Here is a 24,855-nt window from a genome sequence, read left to right as displayed (position 1 = left end):
TTATGAGCCAAAGTTGCTGCATTGTCTCTCTGCCTTTGTTTTATTTACACAAGAGCTTACAGACAGGCAGATCTTGATAAGTATCCTTCAGTTCTGGTTTAAAGTTCTCATCTGGGCAAAGTTTCTTTTCTTTAGCTGTGACAGTGTTTTGGCCTGACAACATACTAGTCCGCATACTTCTTGGCTATTATGATTCATATTGGGCACGTTCAGTGATTAAACATGTGATATCTCCCTATTCATCCGCCCGAGCCTCTCCCTCTCATGAAATCTAAGGGGGGGAGGACCCATTGGAAAAGGAAGAAGAAAACTCCTCTATAGTCAGAGCTTGCAGCCCTCATCTCGAGTGTGCAGATAGTCTTAAAGATTTCAAACACCAAGACAGACAACCAGCTAGCCAGAGACCCCATCCTGCAAGGGACAAGAAGGCCATCAAGGACTTTGTTACATAAGGTATTAAGACAGATGGCATTGGCCAAATGGGAATCCTCTTGAGGATGGGGACTTAGAGGAGGCAGGATAATAGGGATGAGAAGAATAAGTTATTGTGAATCCTAAAGATGGATGCATATGTTGAAATGTGAACCGAAGTGATTAGTAACATTGTTACCTGAACTGCGGTATATAAAACTGTTAAATAAATAAATAAATTGGTATCAGGTAGCCAGTAGAACTACCAGCCCCATAGAAGGATGTAAAGCATGGGGGCACTGGTGAGCATTGAACAAGATGGCAACTTGGGAAATCTGCTCCCGAGACATATTTAGTTTTCGGATCGCTTGTTCCTAAACCCTTTTTTTTTTTTTGTAAATTTTTGGAGAATTTTTGGAGACTTGCCTTTCTCTGTGTAATGGCTGCAACATAAATCCTTGACGTTGGATCTGTATGAATTACCGAAACTGGGTTTTTAATGTCCTAAGCATGACCCTCTCTCTCCAGTTATATGGCACAAGGAAGGAGGCTGAAATTTCCTTGCAGTCCTTATCAGAACTGCTGCAGATGAAGGAGTTAAAGAATACTCAGGTACAATGACAGCGATACAACCGGATATGGCACATTTCAAGGAACAACTATTAAGTCTGCATCTTCAGGCAGTCACAAGAGAGGAACTCCTAAGATTGCCTGACCTCAGAGATGACCTGGTTGATGCCAAGCTGGATGACTGTTGTGACCGTCGCTGCTCGATGTCCTCACTCCGCCCTCTTTACCTCTGTGGCGACTCCCTCCGGGTTTGATGGATGGCTGGCTGCCGCGGCGTCTCCATGCCGTCTCCCTCCGGCGTCCCCAGACCGGCTCGACGTTGCAGATCCGCCATGTTGCCTGAAGACCTAGGGCGCGCGCGCTCTGATTGAAGTACCAGCAAGAGCACGAACCTCAGGGGCGTCCCCCTTAGATGACATCATCCGCTTCCAATATTTAAAGGTCTCTATTTCACTATCTGAGTTAGCAAGGGGTTGGGTATGGGAATGTGTCTCGCTACCTACGGACTACTCCCCCCAAGCTACTCCCGCTCCTCGGGGGCCTCGCTCTTTTTCTTTGCTTTCAGATTACAGATAGGAACCGGTACTCGCTCCTCGAGGGCCCATGTTCCTGGACACTCTGAAGATTCTCTACTGCTTGGAAGCTATCGTTGCTACTAACATTTGTGAGTTACCATCGCTCTCTCAGAGCTTTCCCTGGAACCAGGTACTCGCTCCTTGAGGGTCTAAACCTTTCCAGTTCCTGAGCTTCCTTGAGACCTTATGTGAGTTTTGTCATCTAGTTCTGTTCATGAACTCTGCCTACTCACTTTTCTACAGTTTCTCAACAGCTCAGCCATCCTGGGATCGCTGTTCCAGTACCTGAGGGACTTCAGCCCTGCCGGGCATATCAGCTCACTACTGCCACTTCTGGTGGTTTCAAAAACTTGTTTATTAAAAGAACTAATGTGTGTCTGTCTCCATACTCAAGCCTAGCCAGTTGTCCCTCTCGGGATATCCTCCCAGGGGCATGGTCATCTGCCACCGGCCCAGGGATTCACCCACAACTATATCAGATTCATTACAGATTGCTACTCTTTAGCAAGACGATATCTGAGACACTACAAGATTGCTGACTCCTTCTTTAGGAGCCAATAAGAACAGATTGCTACTCTGCAGTCTAACAGCAGATTTATTACAATGACCACCTGAAACGCTAGATTTTCTCCTCTCTTTAAGTGGCCATCCTAAAAAAAAAAAAAAAAAAAAAAGGTGTGGGGGGGGGGGGGGCTATGCCTTCTTATCTCCTACACCAGTGATGGCAAACTCCACGCTTTGAGTGCCACAAAAAGGCCAGGTTTTCAGGATACCCACAATGAATATACATGAGATAGATTTGCATGCACTGCCTATATTGTATGCAAATCTTTCTTATGCATACTCAATGTAGATATCCTGAAAACCTGGCCTGTTTGTGGCACTCGAGGACTGGAGTTTGCCATCACTGTCCTGCACACTAGTTTGGGAGAATGTACTTTTCTTACTGTGTGCACATTCATCATGAAGACGAGGACTGCCTGTGGTGGCTCCCACCTTCACCTAGGGCAGTGGTTCCCAACCTGTTGTCTGCGGACCCCTAGGGGTCCACCAGACCGTAACAGGCGTTCCATGAAAAACTGTGCCATGAAAAGACCCCAGACTCCATTCCACAGCGTTTGTGAAAGAGAAGACCCAACAGTGAACATTATCCCGACGGCGGCTGAAGACTACAGGAGGCCACCAGCTCACCCCATCCTGTTGTCTGCTGAGGAATGAAGGCCATGCAGCCTCCAGCACACCCCATCTTGCTGGCAGTCAAAGACTGCAGGAGGCCGCAGGATTGCTGGCTCACCCAATCTCGCCAGTGGCCGAGGAATACAGGAGGTGACGGGGTTGCTGGCTCTCCCGAACCCGCTGCCATTCGAGGAATGCAGGAGGTTGCAGGGCCACTGGCTCTCTTCATCTTGCCGCCAACAGAGAAATAGAGGAAGCAGCAGGGTCGCTGGCTCACTCGATCCTGCCGCTGAACGAGGAATGCACAGGACCTCTGGGTCACCCAGTTCCATTGGCAGCCAAGGAATGCAGGAAGCCATGGGGCTGCAGGCTCATTCCATCTTGCCGGCAGCCTGAATGAGAAGGAGGCTGCTGGACCTCTCTCCTCATGCATATTCCAGGACAAACAGGAGCGGCCTGGGTGAGAGAGAGGGACTGTGACCACGGTGAGACTGCACCTTGAATACTGGGTACAATTCTGGTCACCGCATCTCAAAAAAGGTATAGTTGCCCTGGAGAAGGTACAGAGAAGGGCAACCAAAATGATAAAGGGGATGGAATAGCTCCCCTATGAGGAAAGGCTGAAGAGGTTAGGGCTGTTCAGCTTGGAGAAGAGACGGCAGAGGGGGGATATGATAGAGGTCTTTAAGATCATGAGAGGTCTAGAAGGGTTAAATGTGAATCGGTTATTTACTCTTTTGGATAACAGAAGGACTAGGGGGCACTCCATGAAGTTAGCAAGTAGCACATTTAAAACTAATCGGAGAAACATTCTTTTTCACTCAACTCACAATAAAGCTCTGGAATTTGTTGCCAGAGGATATGGTTAGTGCAGTTAGTGTAATTGGGTTTAAAAAAGGTTTGGATAAGTTCTTGAAGAAGAAGTCCATTAAGTGCTATTAATCAAGTTGACGTAGGGATTAGCCACTGCTATTACTGGTATCAGTAGCATGGAATCTAGTGTTTGGGTACTTGCCAGGTACTTGTAGCCTGGATTGGCCACTGTTGAAACAGGATACTGGGCATGATGGACCCTTGGTCTGACCCAGTATGGCAGTTTCTTATGTTCTTGTTGAGCATATATGCCTGTGTGACTTAAAGAGAGGGAACTTGTATGTGTGTGTGTGTGTGAGAGAGAGAGCGCGCACGAGTGTATATGAGAGAGGGAGCGTATGTGTTTGTGTAAGCATGTATATATGAGGAAGTGTGTGTGTGGTAAAGAGAGAGCCTGTGTGTGTATGTGTCACACCATGTGTGTATGAGGCTCGCTCCCCCTTCCCCCCTTCCTGGGGGGAAGGGGGAGCGAGCCTGGGGGAAGGGGGTGATAGCCTGAGTGAATGAGAGAGCCTGGGGGGAAGGGGGAGAGAGCCTGGGGGGAAGGGGGAGCGAGCCTGGGGGGAAGGAGGAGAGAGCCTGAGTGAATGAGAGAGCTTGGGGGGAAGGGGGAGAGAGCCTGTGTGAATGAGAGAGCCTGGGGGGAGGGGGAGAGAATCTGTGTGAATGAGAGAGCCTGGGGGGAAGGGGGTGACAGCCTGTGTGAATGAGAGAGCCTGGGGGGAAGGGGTGACAGCCTGGGGGGAAGGGGGAGAGAGCCTGTGTGAATGAGAGAGCCTGGGGGGGAGGGGGAGAGAGTCTGTGTGAATGAGAGAGTCTGGGGGGAAGGGGGAGAGAGTCTGTGTGAATGAGAGAGTCTGTGTGAATGAGAGAGCCGGGGGGGGGGGGGGGGGGGGAGGGCCATCGAGCCTGGAGGGAGGGGATTGAGCCTGTGTGAATGAGAGCCTGGGGGGAGGGGGAGAGAGCCTGGGTGTGTTTGAGGACCAGAGTTTGTATGCGTGAGAGTGTATTTGTGAAAGAAGGAATGTGTTAGGAAGTTTGTGCTCATGTATGAGAGAGAGGATAAAATGTTCAGCTTCCCTCTCCCTCACTAATCCATGAAGTCTAAGAGTGACTGGAAATCAAAGGTTCCCAGGTATGGAGAGTGGGGGATAATTTTTACCACTATTTGTTTGAATTATTGGACTTTGATATGTCTGTTCTTTTGAAACATGTTTGTTAATAGTTTTAAAATTTTGAGTATAAGTTACTAATTGGATGTTCTATTCATTGGTTCTTTTGAAATATTTATGAACCATATTGAAGTATTATTTTACTATTAAGATGTTTAATATTTCTTGGTTTTATGGTTTGTTTTGTGAGGAATGATGTTTCTGTTCTTCCATTCTTCCACTATACATAGGGACCTTCATTTTTGTTTTTTATTTTTTTTGCCTGGGAATTTATCAGGGTTTATTTTCACAAGAATAAAAACCAGAGAAAATTAGTGGCAAAAATTACTCATAATTTTTCTGGGTGAATATCGGAGCATAGTTTGATGGACAGAAGTGAGGACAGGGAAAAAGTGCTGAAGGGGGGAGAAGGGGAGAGAGCAAGAAAGAATGGCGTTAGGGAGAAAGGTGGGATGCTTAGAGAGGGGAATATGGATTGAAGTAGGATGCTGAAGAGAAAGAGGGATCTGAAGGGGAGACAGGAGAGAAAGAGGGGGAGGTCTGGGGGCCAAGAAAAGCAATGAAGGCCCCAACATAATTAAAGGTTCTATGTTGGGCCTACTGAGTCTTTGTTGTTTGTTTTTTTTCTTGTGTAGGGTCGGATTATGGATACAGATAGAGAAGAGAGCAAGAGGAGGAGATGCAAAAGGGAGAGGAGATGTGGAAGGGAGCCCCTCCAACAAAAATGATGATCAGGCCTCTTTTTATAGCCCCCTTCTCTTTCTTCATGCCACCTGCCCTCTCCAGGATTCCCTCTCTCCCCCTCTTCTCCTTCATCCCCTCCTCTCTTCCCCAACCCCATACCCTCTTGCTCTCTTCCTCTGCTCCATCCAGCCACTCCCCAACCTTGCTCCCCTTGCTCCACCTCCCTTCCCCCTCACTTACTCTCATTCACACCCCCACAATCCCCTTATTACTTCACACTGACCCCTCCCCCACTTTTAATCCCACCCCCACAATTCCTTCACTCCCTCCCTCTCACACAAAGTCTGTCTCTCATCATTATCCATGTCCTCCTGTCTTCATTTCTGATCCTCTGCTGGCCAGGCCTGGTGAAGTACAGCAGGAGGGCAAATGAGCAGCCAAACTCCATCTCCATCCTCTCCCCCACATCCTTTTCTCCTAATCCTTCCCCACTCCCCCGGCATTGCTTTGATGTCATCATCCATCAGTCAGTCACTTACCCATCTGGCCACTTGCAAGGATTCGGATCTCTTTCTATTCCGCAGCTGTTGGTGCCTGATGATCTCATCAGGCACTGACAGCCACAGAGCTAGAAGAGGGACCGAGGCACTTCCATGATTGGGATCTCAGCAAGGGAGAAGGGAGATAGCGCCCGGCCAAAAGCTTCACTTTTGCCGTTTCTATTCCCATGACCCTGCAGCCCCCCCCCCCCCCCCCACACACACACACACACACACGCTTCTGATGCCTGCTAATTAGGATTTAAATCGATTTTCACCATTGTAAAAATCAGGGAATTTATGGGTAAAAATTGATTTAAACTAAAAATGAAAGTCCCTAATTATATATATAGTCTGGCTTGTTGTGGTTTCCTGATGCATGTTTCTGTTTATACTTTGCGGTCACTTTTTTCCGTATTTGGTAAGTATCTGTGTGTTCTGCATGTATGACCCAAGGTGAGGGTATTTGCAAGCTTGTAGTTTCTGTGTATTGGTGTTTTAGGGCCTGGGATAATATTTGCAGAGTTGTCTTTTCTTAAGTAAGGTTAAGGTTTTTACTGTTTGCATGCTGGTAGTTAGTGCTGTTTTGGTTTGGGAGGTTTACTATATTGTAATTGTAGCTTTCTGGTGGCCAAGCCCACATCCAACCCATATTACAATGGAACTCATGGCATTAAGCTTAAGTATCTTTAGTCGCAGGGCTTTCTGTTAAGCACCATAGCAGTACATATAAATATAATATACATGTTGTATGTTATATTTTTACCTCAGAAGACTGTACTTTGAATGTCCTTTTCCATGTAAGTCTGTTTTAACTGCATAAGTTTTAACTGTGGTTGAAGGAAGGTGGTTGTACAAGGCTGCAAGCTTTGCTTAGGGCAGTGGTTCTCAACAGGTGTGTTAGGACACAATAGGACACAATGGTGTGCTACGAGGTCCTGGGTAATGTCGCAGGGCCAACAAGAGGCTGTGTCTTCTCATCAGCATGAGTGGGAGTCAGCTGACTTCTCCTTTATCAGGCCTGGAAGAAAGCTACTCTCTTCCTTCTCCTCTTTCTGATCCAGTGGGAATCTGTTTCTTCTTTCACTCAGATCAGAGCGAGACATCACCAACTCCTGCTCTTCTCAGCCCGAGGGGACACCAATTTTATCTTCCACTACTGGGCCTGGAAGTGATGCCCTCTTCACCCTGTGGGTGGGGGTTTGAAGGAGATTGATATGAGAGAGGCAGTGTGGTGGCTGCTGAGCAGGAAGGGGTGAGAAAGAGTCAGGAGTATCTGAGTAGGGAGGGGAGGAAGGGGCAGGGAGAGTTGAGCAGGGGAATGAGGGAGCACAGGGAAGAGAATGTGGAGAGGAGCTGTCAGGAATGCTGGGCAGGGATGTGAGTGCTGAGGGGATGATTACAAGGGAGTAATTCAGAGAAGTGAGGGATGATGGGGGCATGGAAGGAGAGTGACTGGATTCAAGAGACATGTCAGTGTTGGGATGTGCATTTCTTCTATCTTTGTACTTTTCTTAGTGCAGGAAAAATGTATTTCTATTTCTAGTTCTCCAGTTTTGCACTGCATGCAGAGTGGCTTTTTTGGGGTTTCCATTCCAGTTCTTGCCTCCACATTTGCAAATTGTGGACTTTTATTCTATATTTGAGGAAGGTTGGTTGTGTGTGTGACCAAGGTGATGTATTTTACTAGCATGTAGGCATTTGTATCAGTCATTTTGTCAAAGGGACATGCATTGGTGGTGCACCGCTGCCTTTTCATAGGTAGGGCTATTGCTGCTTGATCCTCAGAGTTAGTGAATGCTGCAGTGCTATACATGTACTGAGTGTTTTTTTTTTGTTTTTTTTCAGATTTTGTATTTTACAATTAACTTGGTAGGAGAGGGAGTTTATGTTCCTAGTACTGAGATGACACTAGAATCAGAATATCTTTTTTTGTTTATCAAGTTGTATAGGGAAATATTCTACTTCTGCTGTGCACCTATTGTTGGGGTTGGGGGGTTCCTGTGGATGCAGAGTATATGCTTACATTTAGCTCCATGGCGGCCATGTGTTCAGTGTGTCGTGTATGTGAGCACTATCTGGCAGGTGTGTCCTGACCTAGGGCATCTAATGCCCTGGCACCAGCCCTGTGATGGCACTGGTGGATAAATGGGTGCGATAGGTGAAAAAGAAGAGATTGGGGGGGGGGGGGGGGGGGGGGGGTTGGTGTTCTGTTGCATTGGGAATATGAATGCTCATCTACCCAAAGCAGAGGAATCTCAACCGGGCAGACTGGATGCAGCAGTCTGGACTTTATCTGCCATCATCTGTATCTTACTATGAAACCAATCGCTGGCTCAGGGGCAGGGTAATGAGGCAAAATAGATTTAATGAGTTATTAGAAAGTTTGTGTGACCAGATAAATGACCAGTATGTGTGATTCTTCTTCAGACCAAGCATGTGTTTTTCTAATGGTGGGGGTTGGCGGTTAAGTAAATGTAATTTTCCTGACTATTCTAATGGAATGTTGTTGGCATTTTTATATTTGGGATCATTTGGTTGTATCTCACTTTGTACACAGTTTTCTAGTAATAAGGCAAGTAGTACGGTTTTTTTTAATAGTCATTTAGAAGAACAAAGGTGAAAATTTTACTCCAGGTGGCTAAGTGTTCTGAATTTTCACGTTTGAAAGTTGGCAACCCTACCTAAAGAGCTACAGGTGTTTATTGAAAAGTGAACTCGAGTGCGCATGGTCCTGGGAGTGAAGTGACGCTTGCCTTTACCATTTTTTGCTACCCGGGACTTATATTTTTATGGCAGTTTTTGCTGTGAGACCTTTTAGTTTTGGCAGTTGACACTTTTGTTGTGTTGCCTTTTTCACGGAATGTGAATTCGAAACAGTTCTGGGTTTGTTTTTTCTTAATATAAGCGATGGGAACGAGGTGGTACTTCGGTGCTGTCTGCTCTCGAGCTCCGGAGTCGGCGGTGTGCTTGCCAAGGCCCGGTTTGTCTGGTTAATAAAGTTTGGCTGTTTTGTGAGTATGCTCAGTTGCGTGCAGCCTGTCGGGGAGCTACGTGTGCTGTTTCCTCGCTGCTGCTGCTGCCGGTCTGTGGGCGGGCTTCACTGCAAAGCTTATTTCTGATTGGGGTGAGTCTCTTATCTTTTGTTTCCTAGGCATTGTGGGTTGATAGGTGCCGAATGATTGATTTATTTTGAGAGATCACAGAACATTTGAGCACGTCTCTGGCTGACGATTGGGAATGTTTGCTGGGACACGGGTATGCTTTTTCTCTCTCTCTCTCTCTCTCTGATACAGACGCTGTTTGCTTAATTAGTTGGGATTTCTGGGTAAGACAGGTGTGTGGTTATTTTATTTATTTATTTTTAATTTTTGGAAGATTCAGAATATCTGTTTTGGCTGTGGATGGGTCTTGTGTATTTCTCCTCTTTTTTTAGTTTTTCTTTTTGTTTTAGTTCCTAGTTCTTTAGTAGTGTACACTTGAGTTGATACAGCTGTAATGCTCTGAAGTTTGTATCTCTGAATGTAAAGGGTATTAATAATCCCATTAAAAGGAAAAACGTTTTCTTTATATCTTTAGAGTTTGCATGCTCATGCTCGTTTTTTTGTTTGTTTTTTTATTCCCCCAAGGAACACATTTAGACTAGGAGTCCTTAACTTCAAACCTCATAATAGACAATTTTATCTGCCCTTCCCTGCATTGGTAAAGAAAAATGGGGTTGTGATACTTTGCCTCCCAAAAGTTTCCTAATAAGCATTTGCACAAGAGCCAGGACATTTGTAATATCAATTGAAAGCACATCAGGTATTTGGAAACTAGAAACCCAAATAAACGAATCTTAGAATAAATAGGACTGGTGCGAAGGGTATTGCAGATGCCAGGGATCATATAAATCAAACTCAGATTATAGAATACAACACTGACCACGATCTCATTTTCCTAATGCAAATCTTAGATTTCCTGTCCAAAATATGTCTAAAATTAAAATCTCCTTCCGAAATAGAGGCATATCTCCGTTGTCTGCAATAACAGCTAGCTGCAGAAAAAAGTGAGGGTTATCTACAGTAGAAGCATAAACATTGACACAAACCAATCTGAAACCAGCTCATTCCACAATAACTTTACCCATCTACCAGCATTATCTGATTTCTGTCCATGCTGCGATTTCTTTGTCTTACTGGGGTGGGGAAGACTCTTCTATGGTAAAACCGTCTTGGAGATTTAATGCAGTTTATTTGCTAATGAGGCTTTTTAGAAACTCGTTACAGAATCCTATTTTATGTAATCCATGGTTTTATAACCCTACTGAAGGCTACACTCTTGGGGGGGGGGGGGGGAAGGGTAGGTATTATTAATTATATAGTATGTAAGTCTAAGGAAAGAAATAATTGATCTATGGAAGATGAAATTGGGGCATTGGCATCAATATATTCAATCAGTCTGGGCATCATTTAGCACAATATTTGAAAGCTAGGGAAAATAGAGAATAAAGGCTGTAAGAGCTTTAGATGGTACTACAGTGTTTAAGGATCCTGATATTTTTCATCCATTTCTGGAATATTATTCTCAATTATACTTTCCTGAACCTGCTATATTATGTCAGCAGGTGGGTCACTTCTTGGACCCCCCTTGGAACATCCTTGGATTTTTGAAGGGGAGCGGGATCTTTTGGAAGCAGATATCATTCAAGCTGATACAGTACAGTGCGCTCCGGCAGAGCGCACTATTAGCCCACGTTTGGCTTTGCGTTTTCGACGTGCTATTTTTACCCCTTATACAGTAAGGGGTAATAGCGCGTCGAAAACGCGCGGCCAACCCCCCTCCGAAACTAATAGCACCCGCAACATGCACGTTGATGGGCCTATTAGTTATTCCTGCGCGATTCAGAAAGTAAAATGTGCAGCCAAGCCGCACATTTTACTTTCAGAAATTAACTCCTGCCAAAGGCTGGCGTTAATTTCGGCCAGCACCGGGGAAGTGTACAAAAAAAACAGAAAAATCTGCTTTTCTGTACACCCTCCGACTTAATATCATAGCGATATTAAGTTGGAGGCCCCAAAAGTAAAAAAAAAAAAATAAAAAATCGGCCCACGGGTTGGAAGACGGATGCTCAGTTATGCCAGTGTCCATTTTCCAAATCCGTGGCTGTCAGCGGGTTCGATAACCGACGCCGGTAAAATTGAGCGTCGGCTGTCAAACCCACTGACAGCCGCTGCTTCTTTCAAAAAGGAGACGCTAGGGACGCGCTAGTGTCCCTAGTGCCTCTTTTTACCACGGGCCCTCATTTGCATGTAGGCCGATAATAAATCGCGCGCACAGGAGAGCGGGTGCTCGCCGGCTCTCCCGTACTTTTTTCTCTATCAGCCCGATTGTTGGGGAAATATCTTATGCTATTAGCTCTATCTTACCTAAAACGTCACCAGGTTTTACTCTGCTTTTAAGAAGTTGTTGGCCCCGAAGCTTCAAGCTTTTATATAATGGGTTCTTCAAAATAATCTTCTAGTGAAGCTTGAGTCATTGTGTTTGGAAAAGCTGGGTAAGGATCCTCGGATTGTACAAAACTATTGCCTGATTTTTTTTTTCTTATTAATGTGGATTGCAAAATATTTGCAAAGATCTTGCCAACGAGGTTGGTAAAGGTGATTGGTTCATTGTACATAAAAATCAAAATGGTTTTATTCCTGGGAGTCGGCCTTTGATAATGTGTGGCTTTTTTGTAATAATTTCTTTTTTTTGGAAATCATCTGGAGGATCCAGTGATGGCCTTGTCTTTAGATGCAGAGAGCACCTTTGAAAGAATAGACTGGAAGTACTTAGTTTTTGTTTTGGAATGGTTTGGCTTTGGTCCCAATTCTATGAATAGGGTTAAATTGTTGTATGCTTCCCTGATGGCTAGGATTTATATTAATGGTCTCGGCTCTAATTTGATTATGTAGAGGAACTAGGAAAGGTTGTCCTCTCTCCCCATTATTCTTTAATTTAGCTTTAGAACGCCTTGTGATTGCTATTCATGCCAGGAGGGGGATTATAGGGATTCACTTTGAACAGATTGAATCTAAATCATCTTTTTCTGCAGATATTTTGTTTATGTCTTTACTTTTCTCTTCCTTCCCTAGTTGAGATTATTGGTAAATTTTCTGCATCTCTGAAAAGTGAATTGGGCGAAGTCATTGAACCTTGCGGAGGTCTACCTTTGCATTTCCATGAGGTCCTTCTTTCATATGCTTCTTTTGTTTTTACAATTTAGGCTATTATGTTCAATTTCATGCACTAAACTTTGGCCCCGAGATAATCCGGTCATGGTGATCATAGCAACAGCCCTGCACAAGCAAGGAATACAGGTCCTACCTTATTTGGATGATTGGCTCATGAAAGCCAAAAACATCCAGGAGAGCCAACAGAATTCAGCCACAATGATCCAGCTTCTAGAGAGACTGGGCTGGGAGGTGAATTACACAAAAAACAACTTGAATCTCTCTAATCACTAGAGTTTTGAGGGGCTCTTGACACATGGGAAGGGGTGTGTTCTGCCACCCAAAGAGTCTCCAAGATCATAGAGCAGATGAAGATATTCCATACCCTAGACTTTCCCAGGGTACAGGACTACCTCCAGATGCTGGTGCTTATGATGGCTGCCATAGATATTGTCCCCTGGGTGAGGGCAAACATGCAACTGTTACAACAGTCACTGTTGGCTTATTGGTTGCCAGCATCTCAGAACTATGACCAGCATCTAAGAGTCTCCAGGGCAGCGGAAGAGAGTCTGGACTGGTGGATAGATCCCATCAGACTCACGAAACGTTTTCCTGGAAAACCCCAAATGGATAGTACTAACCACAGATGGCAGCATGGCCAGGTGGGGAGCACATTCTTGGGACCATCTGGCCCAAGGGAATTGGTCCAGGAAGGAGACTCTTTGACCAATAAACAGACTAGAACTAAGAGCCATCAGACAGACTGAGGTCCTCCTGCCAACTCTTGGACAGTGCCACCACAGTGATGTACATAAACAAACAAGGGGGCAAACACAGCCCCACGCTTGTGGAGGAAGCGAGCAGGATACTCGGCTGTGGAGCGGAGAAAAGAAAGTTATCATCAGGTCCACCATTTAGTCCAAAAGCTGATGTGTTCTTTGGCTGGGTGTCGGCGGTGGAACATATTCTGATACCAGGACAGAATCTCCTTGCAAATCCTCTGGACCAGCAGTTCTCAACTGGTGTCACCAAGAACACGCAGGTGTGTCACCACTCTTCCCGGTCCCCCGCTGACCCAGCTGCTCCCCCCTACCCAAGCGAAATAGGTCCTCCACCCGGGATTAAAATGCTGATAGCCCGAGTGGAAGGCGGCAGGACAGCTGGAGTCAGCGGTACCGGCATGCTTTCTTCTTCCCGCCCCCCCCCCCCCCCCCCCAGTGGACTGGAAGAGGAAATAGTGAGCTGAGGGTCCGTGCATGGGAAGAAGAAACCATGCTAGTGCGGGCAGCATCGGCCCAAAGAAAGGAAGAGAGGCTCGGCCTGAAGAATGCGCAGCTCGGAGTAAAATGAGGAACAATGTCAACCCTCGCAGCCAATGGGACTCCTCCTTCTTTGCGAGGGCTGAAAATGAAGGAGGCTGCTGCTGCTGCTAGTTCGGGGGAGGGGGGAGAGTGAGTGAATGAGCAAGCATGTGTGTTTGAGATCCTGTGTGTGTGTGTGTGTGTGTGTGTGAGAGATTTCATGAATGTGAATGATTGAGAGCCTGTATATGTGAAAGAGAGTATGTGTGTGATTTGAGAGCTGGTTTAGGTGAGGGAGCATGTGAATATGTGATTGAGAGCCTGTGTGTAAATGAGAGAAAGAGAGAGAGCATGTTTGTAAGCATGTGAATGAGTCTGTGTGTGAGAGAGAAAAAGACAGCATGTATGTGTGTGATTGAAAGCCTGTGTGTGTAAGCGTGAAAAGATAGACAGCATGTGTGTAAATGTGTAATTAAGAGCCTATATAAGTGAGAGAGAAAAAGCTCGTGTGTATGTGAGTGATTGAGAGCCAGTGTGAGAGAGAGAGGAGACAGTTGCAAGCAAACCATCCCTCCTCCTGCTAATTCAAAACAATCTCAGGGCACCTGGATATCAAACGTTCCCAGGTATGCAGAGCAAAACATTTTTTGTTTCCTTATTATTTTTCATTACTGGGTCTTTGTGTCTGCTATTTTAAAATATTTTATTGGTATCTAGAAATTTTTGATATGAGTTTTTAATTATTGGATATTCCATTCATCAGCTGTTTTGAAATAACCTGTTCTTTTTGTTAGTATGCTTTTACTGCTACTGATTTTATATTTCTTGATTTGTTTTATAAGGATGGGTGATGTTTCTTTTTTCCTTTGTTGCACTGCATACAGAGACTCTGGCTTGTTGGGGTTTCCAATTCAGTTTTTGTCTGCATGCTTCTAGTTATGCGTTTTGGTCTCTTTATTCTTTGTTAGGTGAGGGTCTGCACATGTGACTAAGGTGAGGTAATTCTGCTGGCGTGTAGTTTCTGTGTAGGGCTCTATAGCAGCCTGACTTGGTCTGTTTTCCTAATAGGAGATGTATTGGTGACTTAAGGCCTGGTGTAATATTTTCAGTGCTGCCTTTTCTTAGGTAAGGTGGTTACTGTTTAAGTACTGGAAATTGGTGCTGTTTTGGTGTGGGATGTTTACTATTTATGCAATTTCTGTTCAGACAGAATATGTATCTTTCCCTTGTGTCATTCTTAACGATAAAAACAATACTGGGCCTTTATTTTTTATTTCTGCCATGAATTGTAATGAGCAGTGTGTCACACATGTGAGCGTGGTTTGTCAGGTGTGTCACGATGGGGAAAAGGTTGAGAACCACTGCTCTGGACTATGTAAGATCTGCACCGGAGGCCAGTTCAAAATTAAGGGAACCATGGAACAAATGGAATCCAGCATCTCTAGACAAAGGCCTTGCTCCAATAATCTTGATGGCAACATTGTTCTGTAGATTGGTGGGAGTAAGTATACTATGTTACCTTCTGCCCCAGACAATCCTCCCCTCCATGTGGGAGTTACTGGTAAAGTAGAGAACAGTTGAATCGGTAGCACTGTGGTTTGGTGTGTCAACGATGGAGAACATAAGAAATTGCCATGCTGGGTCAGACCAAGGGTCCATCAAGCCCAGCATCCTGTTTCCAACAGAGGCCAAACCAAGCCACAAGAACCTCGCAATTACCCAAACACAAAGAAGATCCCATGCTACTGATGCAATTAATAGCAGTGGCTATTCCCTAAGTAAACTTGATTAATAGCAGTTAATGGACTTCTCCTCCAAGAACTTATCTGTACTTTCTCCATTGCCACTATATCTTTTTTGAGATGTGACCAGAATTGTACACTGATCATGGAGCGATACAGAGGCATTATGACATTTTCCGTTTTATTAACCATTCCCTTCCTAATAATTCCTAATTGTTTGCTTTTTTGACCTGCTGGAGTACACTGAACTGTTGATTTTAAAGTATTATCCACTATGATGCCTAGATTTATTTTTTCTGGGTGGTAGCTCCTAATATGGAACCTAACATCGTGTAACTACAGCAAGGGTTATTTTTCCCTATGTGCAACACCTTGCACTTGTCCACATTAAATTTTATCTGCCATTTGGATGCCCAATCTTCCAGTCTTGCAAGGTCCTCCTGTAATGCATTACAATCTGTTTGTGATTTAACTACTCTGAATACTTTTCGATCATCCGCAAATTTGATAACCTCACTCGTCGTATTCCTTTCCAGATCATTTATAAATATATTGAAAAGCACCGGTCCAAGTACAGATCCCTGAGGCACTCCACTGTTTACCCTTTTCCACTGAGAAAATTGACCATTTAATCCTACTCTCTGTTTCTTGTCTTTTAACCAGCTTGTAATCCACGAAAGGACATCACTTCCTATCCCATGACCTTTTAGTTTTCTTAGAAGCCTCTCATGAGGGACTTTGGATTTTCAGAAAGCGTTTGACAAATACACTATATCTCCGGTTCACCTTTATCCACATGTTTATTAACCCCTTCAAAATATTTGTTAGGCAAGACTTCCCTTGGGTAAATCCATGTTGACTGTGTTCCATTAAACCATGTCTTTCTATATGCTATACAATTTTGATCTTTAGAATAGTTTCCACTGTTTTTCCTGGCACTGAAGTCAGGCTCACTGGTCTATAGTTACCCCTGGAGCCCTTTCTAAATATTGGGGTTACATTGGCCACCCTCCAGTCTTCAGGTACAATGGAGCAGACGTTTCAATACTTGGAGGTTTGCTAGCATCAAAGCTCGATGCATTGCATGCTCCAGGGTTTATGCGTCGGAGTGTTGTACGTCTATGTGCTGATACCTTGTGCTTTGACAAAGGCCTTTGCATCGATGGGACCAGAGGAAGGTGCATCGGCTGCATCAGTGGTGCCAATTGATGCTTTCCTCCTCATTCTGTCAGACCAGTCCAGACAAATGGGTTTGTCCATCCTAACAGCAGATGGAGGCAGAGGACAAATTCTTTGTTCTGACACTCTCCCTCTATATAATGTGGTGCAGCAGGAAAGGTGTCGGTAGTCCTCTGTCTTCAGCAGATGGTAGGAAGGCTGGTCCAGCAGGAAGAAGGAAGGAAGGACCACCGAGGCAACATCCCAGGCTGTTGGTTGGTCCCCCCCTGGGTAGGCCTGGGCTGAGTCAGGGGAACTCCAGCGGGAAGACAAATTTGCCCCAGGGAGAGGAAGAGCAGACCAATCAGGAGTAGTAGATGCCTGCATTTCCCAGAATTAGCAAAGTCTCCAAGAGAAAAAAGAAAAAAGCTATAGCAGTGCAACTCGGGAGTCAGAGACAGGTTGTGGCAGACTCTACCCTATTCTTCCACCACCCGAGGAGTCCTTTGGTATGAAGAGGGGAAGGGAGTGTGCAGGGTCAGGCGCATGGCACGTGTTGCTGGCTCATTTATGTAAGAACTACGACACCCAGGCAGGGGACCTGGCAGAGCAGCAGGGAGAGATGGACCGTGCTGAGCATCAGTGTCTCCCCCGCAATCCTTTCCTGCCTTGTTGGAGCCGAGCTCTCTGGCGGCAGACCACTCCTGGCACTCCCCCCATGGTGTCAAAGCTGTTATTCATAGACCCCAAAGAAGCCCTTGATCTTCATAGACTTGAAGGGTGAAGCCTGGAATTTTCGGTGGAATTTATCCAGATAAAGCATACCTGGAAATGAAGGGGCAAGCAGGAGGGGCCAACTCAGGACCCGGGGCAACAGTGAGAGGAAGAAGCTTCACCAGGCAAGAGGTCCAGAATGGAGGGAGCCAGTACTGCGAGTCCTCCTGACGAATTCAAAAAGTTTTTTTTTTTTTTTTTTTATTGTATCTCTGTCCAATATAGTCCAGTTTAGCTTATAATATTCTTTACTGATTTTTGCTATGCTTGCTTTGAACAAAGACAGAAGCTACTATTTTAGATTATAATAGGAATGAATATGTAAACAAACTTGCACAAGGTTATACTATTAAATTTTTGGTTCCATGGACAAGATAAAAGATAATTGGTAGAAAATAGCTATAATGATGTCATGCTTTCTCGTCAAAACAGAATGTGCTTTGCTTGTAAGTGATCGCAGTTAGGACCTAGGTCCTGCTGACCTGTTAACTGATCATGATCTAAGACATGTATTGCTACCTTATATCTAGAATGTATATACCGTATTTTTCGCTCCATAAGACGCACCTAGTATTCAGAGGGGGAAAATTAAAAAAATTAAATAAAATGGTGTGCTAAACCGGCTCTGTGCGTCTTAAGGAGCAAATTAGGGGAGTGCATAAAAATTTTTTTTTGTCCCCATTTTGTTTTCGGGTCTGGGGAGGGCCATTTCGGTCCACTCCCCGGATCAGAAAACTTTTTTCGTTCTCTTTCTGTGGGGGGAAAAAAAGCTCCATCCCAACCCTTTAAATTTAGTTAACTACAACCCCCCACCCCCACCATCCTGCCCCCCCCCCCCAAGACCTGCTAAAAGTCCCTGGTGGTCCAGCGGGGGTCCGGGAGCGTTCTCCCGCTCTCGGGCTGTTGGCTGCCAGTAATCAAAAGGCGCCAATGGCCCTTCGCCTTTACATTGGTCGGCCCCTGTCCCCATCAGGGACGTTTGGCAGGTCTTGAGGGGGTCAGGAGAATGGGGGGTTGTAGTTAGGTGGTGTTTTTTTTTTGTTTTTTTTTTATTCGCTCCATAAGACGTACAGACATTTTCCCCCCACTTTTGGGGAAAAAAAAGTGTGTCTTATGGAGCGAAAAATACGGTAAGTCTGATTGTATGTATTGAATTTTGGGAATTCCCATAGAGAGTTTGCTTGAAGTGTGGTGTTCTCTAATGTAGTAATTTTCCTAAGTAATATTACATTCCTAATAGATTTGCTAAGATTTGTACTGCAACAGATTCATCTTTTGTCCATTTTAAAATTGTAGAAAGAATACCAGGGCCTAGATTTAAAAAAATAAAAATACCCACTCCCTCCTCCATTAGACGAGGAGGAAGTCTCTGGAGCAGACTTGCAAGAGGAGGAAGGGGAAGGGGACCTGCATTTGCAGACAGATGATTCTGCGGTCAGTCTGTTCAGACACCATGAATTAGGTGTCCTCATTACTAAATGTTCTCAATTTCTTAAGGCTGAGGGAAGATCATCCCTAAGGGGATCCAGTTCTAGCTGGCATAAAGAAACTAGTGAAAGCATTCCTGATTCACGCCACTATTTTGGATATGATTACAGCGGCGTGGGACTCCTCAGACGCAGCCTTAAAGAATTTCAGAACGATGGAAAGACTGTACGTACCCTGTATAGCAGAAAGAGAACCAGCATTTTTAAGATCCCTGAAGTAGATGCAGCCACAACAGTAGTAACTAAGAGAACCACTATTCCAGCAGAGGAATCGGCATCACAGGATCCCCAGGAATGCAAGGTTGAGACCCTGGTGAAAAAGTCATTCAGCTTGGCAAGTCTCTAATGGTGATTAGTGGTGGATATGTGGTGAGGACCATGATACGCTGTGTACAACAGGGCCAGGGTGCCATGGACCCGGAGGATCTGCAAGATTTGGACAGATATAGGACACTCCTGGAATTCTTAGTGCACCCCTTGTATGACTTGATTAGCGTTTCTTTTGAGGCAAGTCGTTGGAAAGTTATGAGTGTAAACTGTTCGCACCTGCAGAGGTTGAAAACTGATACAGAAAGGAGAGAGCTGTGGAAGATTCTGGCAGCTTGAGCAAACACACACACACACACACACACACCCCCCCACTGGTGGCTAGAAGGCACACACTCCTCCCCCTCCGTATGCTTCTCTTCTTAGACACGCACACATGCGCATATTCTGTCACCAGTGGCTGGAGCAGTTACCCTCTCCACCTCTGCCTGCCCTGATCTTTAAAAATAGCTGCTGAAGGTAAAGAATGTTTTTGGAAATTTGTTTGCCCTGTAAAGTACGTCTTTTACAATCGTGTTTGATTTTGAATTTCAAGGTGTCATATAACAAACCTGCTTTTCAAGTTGTCAACACATAAAGTAATGTGTTTGCAGTATGAGAATTAACTCTTGTCATACTAATTCTCGATCATGCCAGACTTGCATTGTGTTTATAAGATGATCTCTGAATAACTGATTTTGTTTGGTGTGTAGATTCTCATTTGCCATCGTCATACAAGGGGCTCTGTAATATATAGGCAAATATTTGAAATAGTTTCCTTTTTGCCTGCCAGACTAGTCCATTATTCTTGATTTCCTCATTCTCCAGCTGCTGAATACAGAATTCTCACCCCTCTTATGACATTTTAGAATAAAATGGCGGCGTGGTCGGAGGCTCTCAACAGCAGTCTCTGTCTTCTGTAGCTATGAACAAGAGTAGATAGATTCTTCATTCACTCCGAGTCAGGGTATGGCTCTGGCCTGCTGATTGTTTAGGACCCATTTCCCTAGGGAGTGGTTTAAGGTCTCCCCTCTCTTTTTCCAGCTCTCTGCCTGCCTTCCTCCTTGGAGTTACTGCCTTTCCTAGAGTTCCAGCTGCTCTAAATAAAGCAAAAAACAATGTGAGGAGCAGGCCTCTCATTGGAAAGAGGCCTTCCGTAGGCCGTGACAGAACAACCATGCAAGGAGCGGTAAGGGCAGCTACAAAGGAGTACTTCCCCCCAGCAGTGTTGCACACATTCAAGGGAAAAGTGCCAGAGAGGAAGGAGAGTGTGGGTTGTGCTGAGCTGTGCTGAAAGAGAGTCAGAACAGGCCCATGCAACAACTGTGTGGCTGCGGGGCACAAAAAGGTCCTTACTGCAGACGCTGGAATGGCTCCCTCAAGCTGCGTTTAGCCTGGGAAAGCACAAATTTGGCCCTGGTTCAAACCAGCAGAAATGCGGGGGGAGTTTCTTCTCTCAGTGCATCTAAGGTTACAACTGTGGGTCTCTCCTCTTAGCAAACAGTGAATATTAAGCATGCTCAGGACTGCAGGTGCACCTCCTGTGGTACCAGAAAGGTTCCCAGTGAAGCAGGCCTTTTCTACCCATCCTGTGACAATGGGGTAGATAACCCTCCGGAAGGATCCTGCAGCAACCCCTCTCTTGCAGGCGAAGGGCCATGGGAGGGGCACATAGCTACGATGGAGGTTGCCCCTGACACCCCTGGGGAAGTAGAAATCTTAATTCCAGGGCACCTAACAGTGGTTTCCCCAGTTGTAGATGCAGGGCACCAAAAGCCAACAAGATCCTTTTCCTTACACGAGGCATTAAGCATGGTGCTGACAGGATGGGACTCTCCTTAGTGAGGTCTCAAGGATGGCAAAGTGGTGGAGAAATTGTACCCCTCCCCACAGATGAGACAGACAAGCTCCTGTGGGTCTCTAAGGTGAATGCACTAGTATCTGCAGTGACACGTAAAACCATGTCCCTGAAGGATCCTTGGGACAGGAAGATAGCAGGCCTTCTCCACAGGGACCTTGGCCATTCAAACTTCAGTTTGTGGGAGCTGCGTGGCTCAGGCTTCTCTAAACTAAACTAGGTCCAACAATTGCCAGAAAGTCAGGAAATGGTCTGCTTGGAGTCATCAGTGGTTTCTTGGCTATCATCTAGGACAGTGGTTCCCAACCTTTTTTGGTTTGTGGCACACCTGGCATTCGTCTCACTTCATCAAAGCATACCAACACCTTCCCTATTCCCCCCCTCCTCCCCCATTATCATTCTCCTTTCTTCCTCACCCATCCAATCTCTGGCATCATCACTTTCTCTTTAGTCTCCCTGCCCTGTCCCCACATCACCTTTTCTCTTCCCACCCTCTCCTATCATTACCTTCTTTTCCCCTCTCTTCCCTCTCCCTTCACTCCACTGCAGTTGTCATCTTCTCTCCACTACCCTTGACATCATCACCTTCTCCTCCCATCCCCTTCTCCCTATCCCCCAGCTTTATCACCTTTCCTTTCTCTCTCTCCTCTGGCATCAACATCTTCTCTTCCCTTTTCTCTCCTCTCTATGCCCTGCGTCATCATCACCACCTCTTTACTTTTCTCTCCCCCATCACCCCTCCACCCTCCTGGCATTACCACAAACCAGCATCTTCCCCCTTCTTCCCCTCTCCCTCCACCCCCCCCCCCCCCCCCGACATAATCTCCATCACATTCCCTTTGCTACCCTCTCCTTCCACCCCTCCTCGATTATAATCTCCATCAGCCTCTCCTATCTGCTCATTCCACTCCACCTCTCTCCCCGCCAATCACCTTCCCTTTCCTACCCTATCCCCTCCTTGGCATCAGTACTTTCTCTTTCCTTCCCTCTCCCCAAACATCCCCAGCTTCCTTTTCCAGCAGCACTTACCTGGTGCTGCTTCTTTCTTCTATGCCCGTTTCCCTCTGTAATCGGAACTGCATGGGGCCGGCAGGACTTGAGATTACAAAGGCCCGCATGCCTTTTCAATTGCAGAGGAGAGCCAGCAGAGGGGAAAACAGAAGCATCAGTAGATAAGCACTGCTTTCTGACTCCCCCTGCTGGCAGGAGGATATCCTGCAGGCCAGCTATTGGGGAAAGCGAAACTGAAGACTGTCATGGCACACCTGAGCTACAGCACACCGGTTGGGAACACTGATCTAGGATAGTAGCATCTGGGGTGACAATCAGAAGACTACTGAAGAGCTCAGCAGTGGATTCAGCATTCAAAGCTCGCCTGTGTAAGCTTCCTTGTAAGGGAGGGCTCTTTTTTTGGGGAGGAGCTGATAAAAGACTGCAGGGGGGGGGGGGGGGAATCAGGCCATAGAGGTTGCCAGTGAGTAAGAGACCTATATATCTATATATACATGGGGATTTAGAAAGCACGTCAGTTAGCATAATAGCAAGGAACCAGGAACGTTGGTCCAACAGACCCCTAGGGAAAGGTTCTCTCTCCAAGCCTCACCCAGGAATACAGGGACCATAAGCAGAGAAGCGCCAAAAACTAGGCTCTCTCTCCTACTCTCTCTCTGCGTTCCCTCTTCACCCTCCCCTGAAGAGGGGATGACTTTGAGAGATGAAAATATATAGATATAAATAGAGGAGGAATTTACTGGGTTTTTTTGTCCAGTATCTTTGATAGTAGGCTACTGATGAGAGCCTCTGACCACTCCCCATTTTATGCTAAAGAGTGAAAGCATAAGGAGTGTGTGACCTCTGTCTCCAATAGCTGGGAAATGATGATATCCCAAGAGTAATGGACTGGCCTAGCAGGATTCAAGGAAAAAGAAAACATCAGGCATGAATAGCGTAACCATTATTAGAGGAGTAGTCAATATGGCATCACTGGGGTTCCGTAGTATGAGATTCTCTGTTTCCTGCTTTGTCCTTGCCAGTTGCTGCTTGTAATTTTGGAGGCCCAACTTCGATGCTGTTTCTTAGTTTTCGGTGAGCAGTGGTCCCTTTTGAGGCAGTGATGTTTCGCCTTGCTGCACTCTTTGCTGGTTTTCTGCCTTGTCAATTCTTTGCTGTGTGTTTGGAGTCCCAGCCTTAGGCAGTTTCTTCCTACCGTGACCAGCAGTTCTGGACTGAGGCCTCTGCTGAGGTGATGGTATTCCAGCATGCTGCACTTTTCACTTGGGTGTTGTAGTTCTCACGAGAGATCTGGATTGAAGCTCCTGTTAAGCTGCTGGTTCTGTCTGTCCTGTAATCTCTGCAAAGCTGATGAAGCTGGATCTCTGCTATGTTGCTGTCTTTCTCGGTTGTTTGTACATCAGATCTGAGTCTGCTGGTGATTCTTGGAATGCTGTGCGCCATGGTTAAAGGGGCTTTGGAGTTGGCTTTGGAGTAGGAACCTGGATGATATTGGTCGGAGTTGTGTTTTTTCTGCTGAACTTTGGAAATTGTCTTCATTTGAAGAATGAGCAGTGTTTGGTTTCTTCTGAGACTTGGTATGCACCGGAATTTTAGATTTTTGTATTCTTCAGGAACTGATGTGCTCTTTGATCTGGATGGGGAGAGCAGTTTTCAAAGGAATTTTCTTGGAAACTAAGCAGTTATCCAGGTAAATTTACCAGGCTGAAAATATCCTTCCCCTCAGCGGCCAAAGGTAAGTGAGCAAGGGGTAGGGACAAGGGGAAGAGCAGGGAAAGTAAATTATGTGTGAGGATTTCGTGTAGAAATCCCCACACATGCTTTACTGTGCTACAAAGAAGGTGCAGTGTCTTCAGGTACTTTTGTACCAGTGGCCCCTGCTAGCCCTGAATTTTCAAAGAGAAATTCCACATGGAGGTTCCCTTTTGAAAATTAGGACCTACAAGTTCTCATTTTGAAGAAAGTAAAAATTTAAAAAACTACCCCACAAAGGAGGAATAATTTTATTCCAGTTTATTTGCCATTTTCCAAAGGCCTAAGGCTAAGTTTTATGCTACAGTCCCTATTGGAGATAAGTCTGAGAGATCTTATATTATATATCAGTTTAATGATTCAGATCTCTGGCATCTGTATAGTTTTTTGTTTTTAGGGTACATTAATTGTTTGTGGCTAAAACTAGTATGAGATATGGTATGAAAAATACCAGGAGAAGGGACCACATAACCCCCATTCTAAAGAGCCTCCATTGGCTACCTATACACTTTAGAATAATATACAAGGCCATTCTCACCACATACAAAAACATCCACCAATTGGCTCCCATTGACCTACAGATCCCTCTCCGACTACACAATTCGTCAAGACCGACAAGAGATGCATATAGGGGATCGCTACAGGTACCACCGTCCAAATCCACCAGACACTGCACACTTAGAGACCGGGCTTTCTCTACAGCCATTCCATTGTTATGGAACTCCATCCCCTCAAATCTCAGAACAGAACCATGCATCTCAACTTTCAAAAAAAGACTAAAGACCTGGATATTCACACAAGCTTTCCCGGACGCCAATTGATCGAACACCTCCAAGCCACCCCTAATCTCCAACTATACCATGGTTAACTAATCTCCAACATGGTTAACTAATCTCCAACTACACCATGGTCATCCTTATCTTCTATCGTTGTACCTGTGTGAATTTAATAACTTTTCCTTTCTCTTCCTTCTCAGCCAAGTTCTTATCACCCTGTTATATGTAACTGCCTTTTCAACACCATTGTTATAGTTATGTTTACTATGCACCCCTGTTTTATGTGAACCAGCACGATGTGACTGCTGTCTCGAATGCCGGTATATAAAAAATCTGAAATAAATAAAATGAGATGAAACTTGAGGACCTAAATGTGTACACACTTGAAATGAGGAGAGATGGGATAGGAAACATTAGATTTTCAAATATCTGAAAGGTATTCCACTTAAAGTGTTATGAAAGGGAGAATATGAAGAAAAAAAAAAGATGATTCATG

The 24,855-nt window shown here is 45.3% G+C and overlaps 1 protein-coding gene across 6 annotated transcripts in view; it reads left to right on the top strand.

Annotated features, from left to right (window-relative positions):
• The window catches only part of ICA1 (islet cell autoantigen 1), a 294,496-nt gene that overhangs the window by 9,523 nt on the left and 260,118 nt on the right, over window positions 1-24,855 (top strand). The window contains exon 1 of one of the 6 annotated variants that reach the window (XM_029588954.1): window positions 8,740-9,127. The exons of 4 other annotated variants lie outside the window; for them this stretch is intronic. The gene's annotated coding sequence lies outside the window, so the exon portion shown is untranslated. Of the gene's footprint in view, window positions 1-8,739; window positions 9,128-9,152; window positions 9,259-24,855 lie in introns of those variants that run through there. One more of the 6 variants, XM_029588955.1, reaches the window with a different exon arrangement.

The sequence above is a fragment of the Rhinatrema bivittatum genome, chromosome 2 (genome assembly GCF_901001135.1).
Source record: "Rhinatrema bivittatum chromosome 2, aRhiBiv1.1, whole genome shotgun sequence".
Taxonomy (NCBI): domain Eukaryota; kingdom Metazoa; phylum Chordata; class Amphibia; order Gymnophiona; family Rhinatrematidae; genus Rhinatrema; species Rhinatrema bivittatum.
The sequence above is the reverse complement of the archived record's forward strand: the minus strand, read 5'-3'. Positions and strand labels throughout refer to the sequence as shown.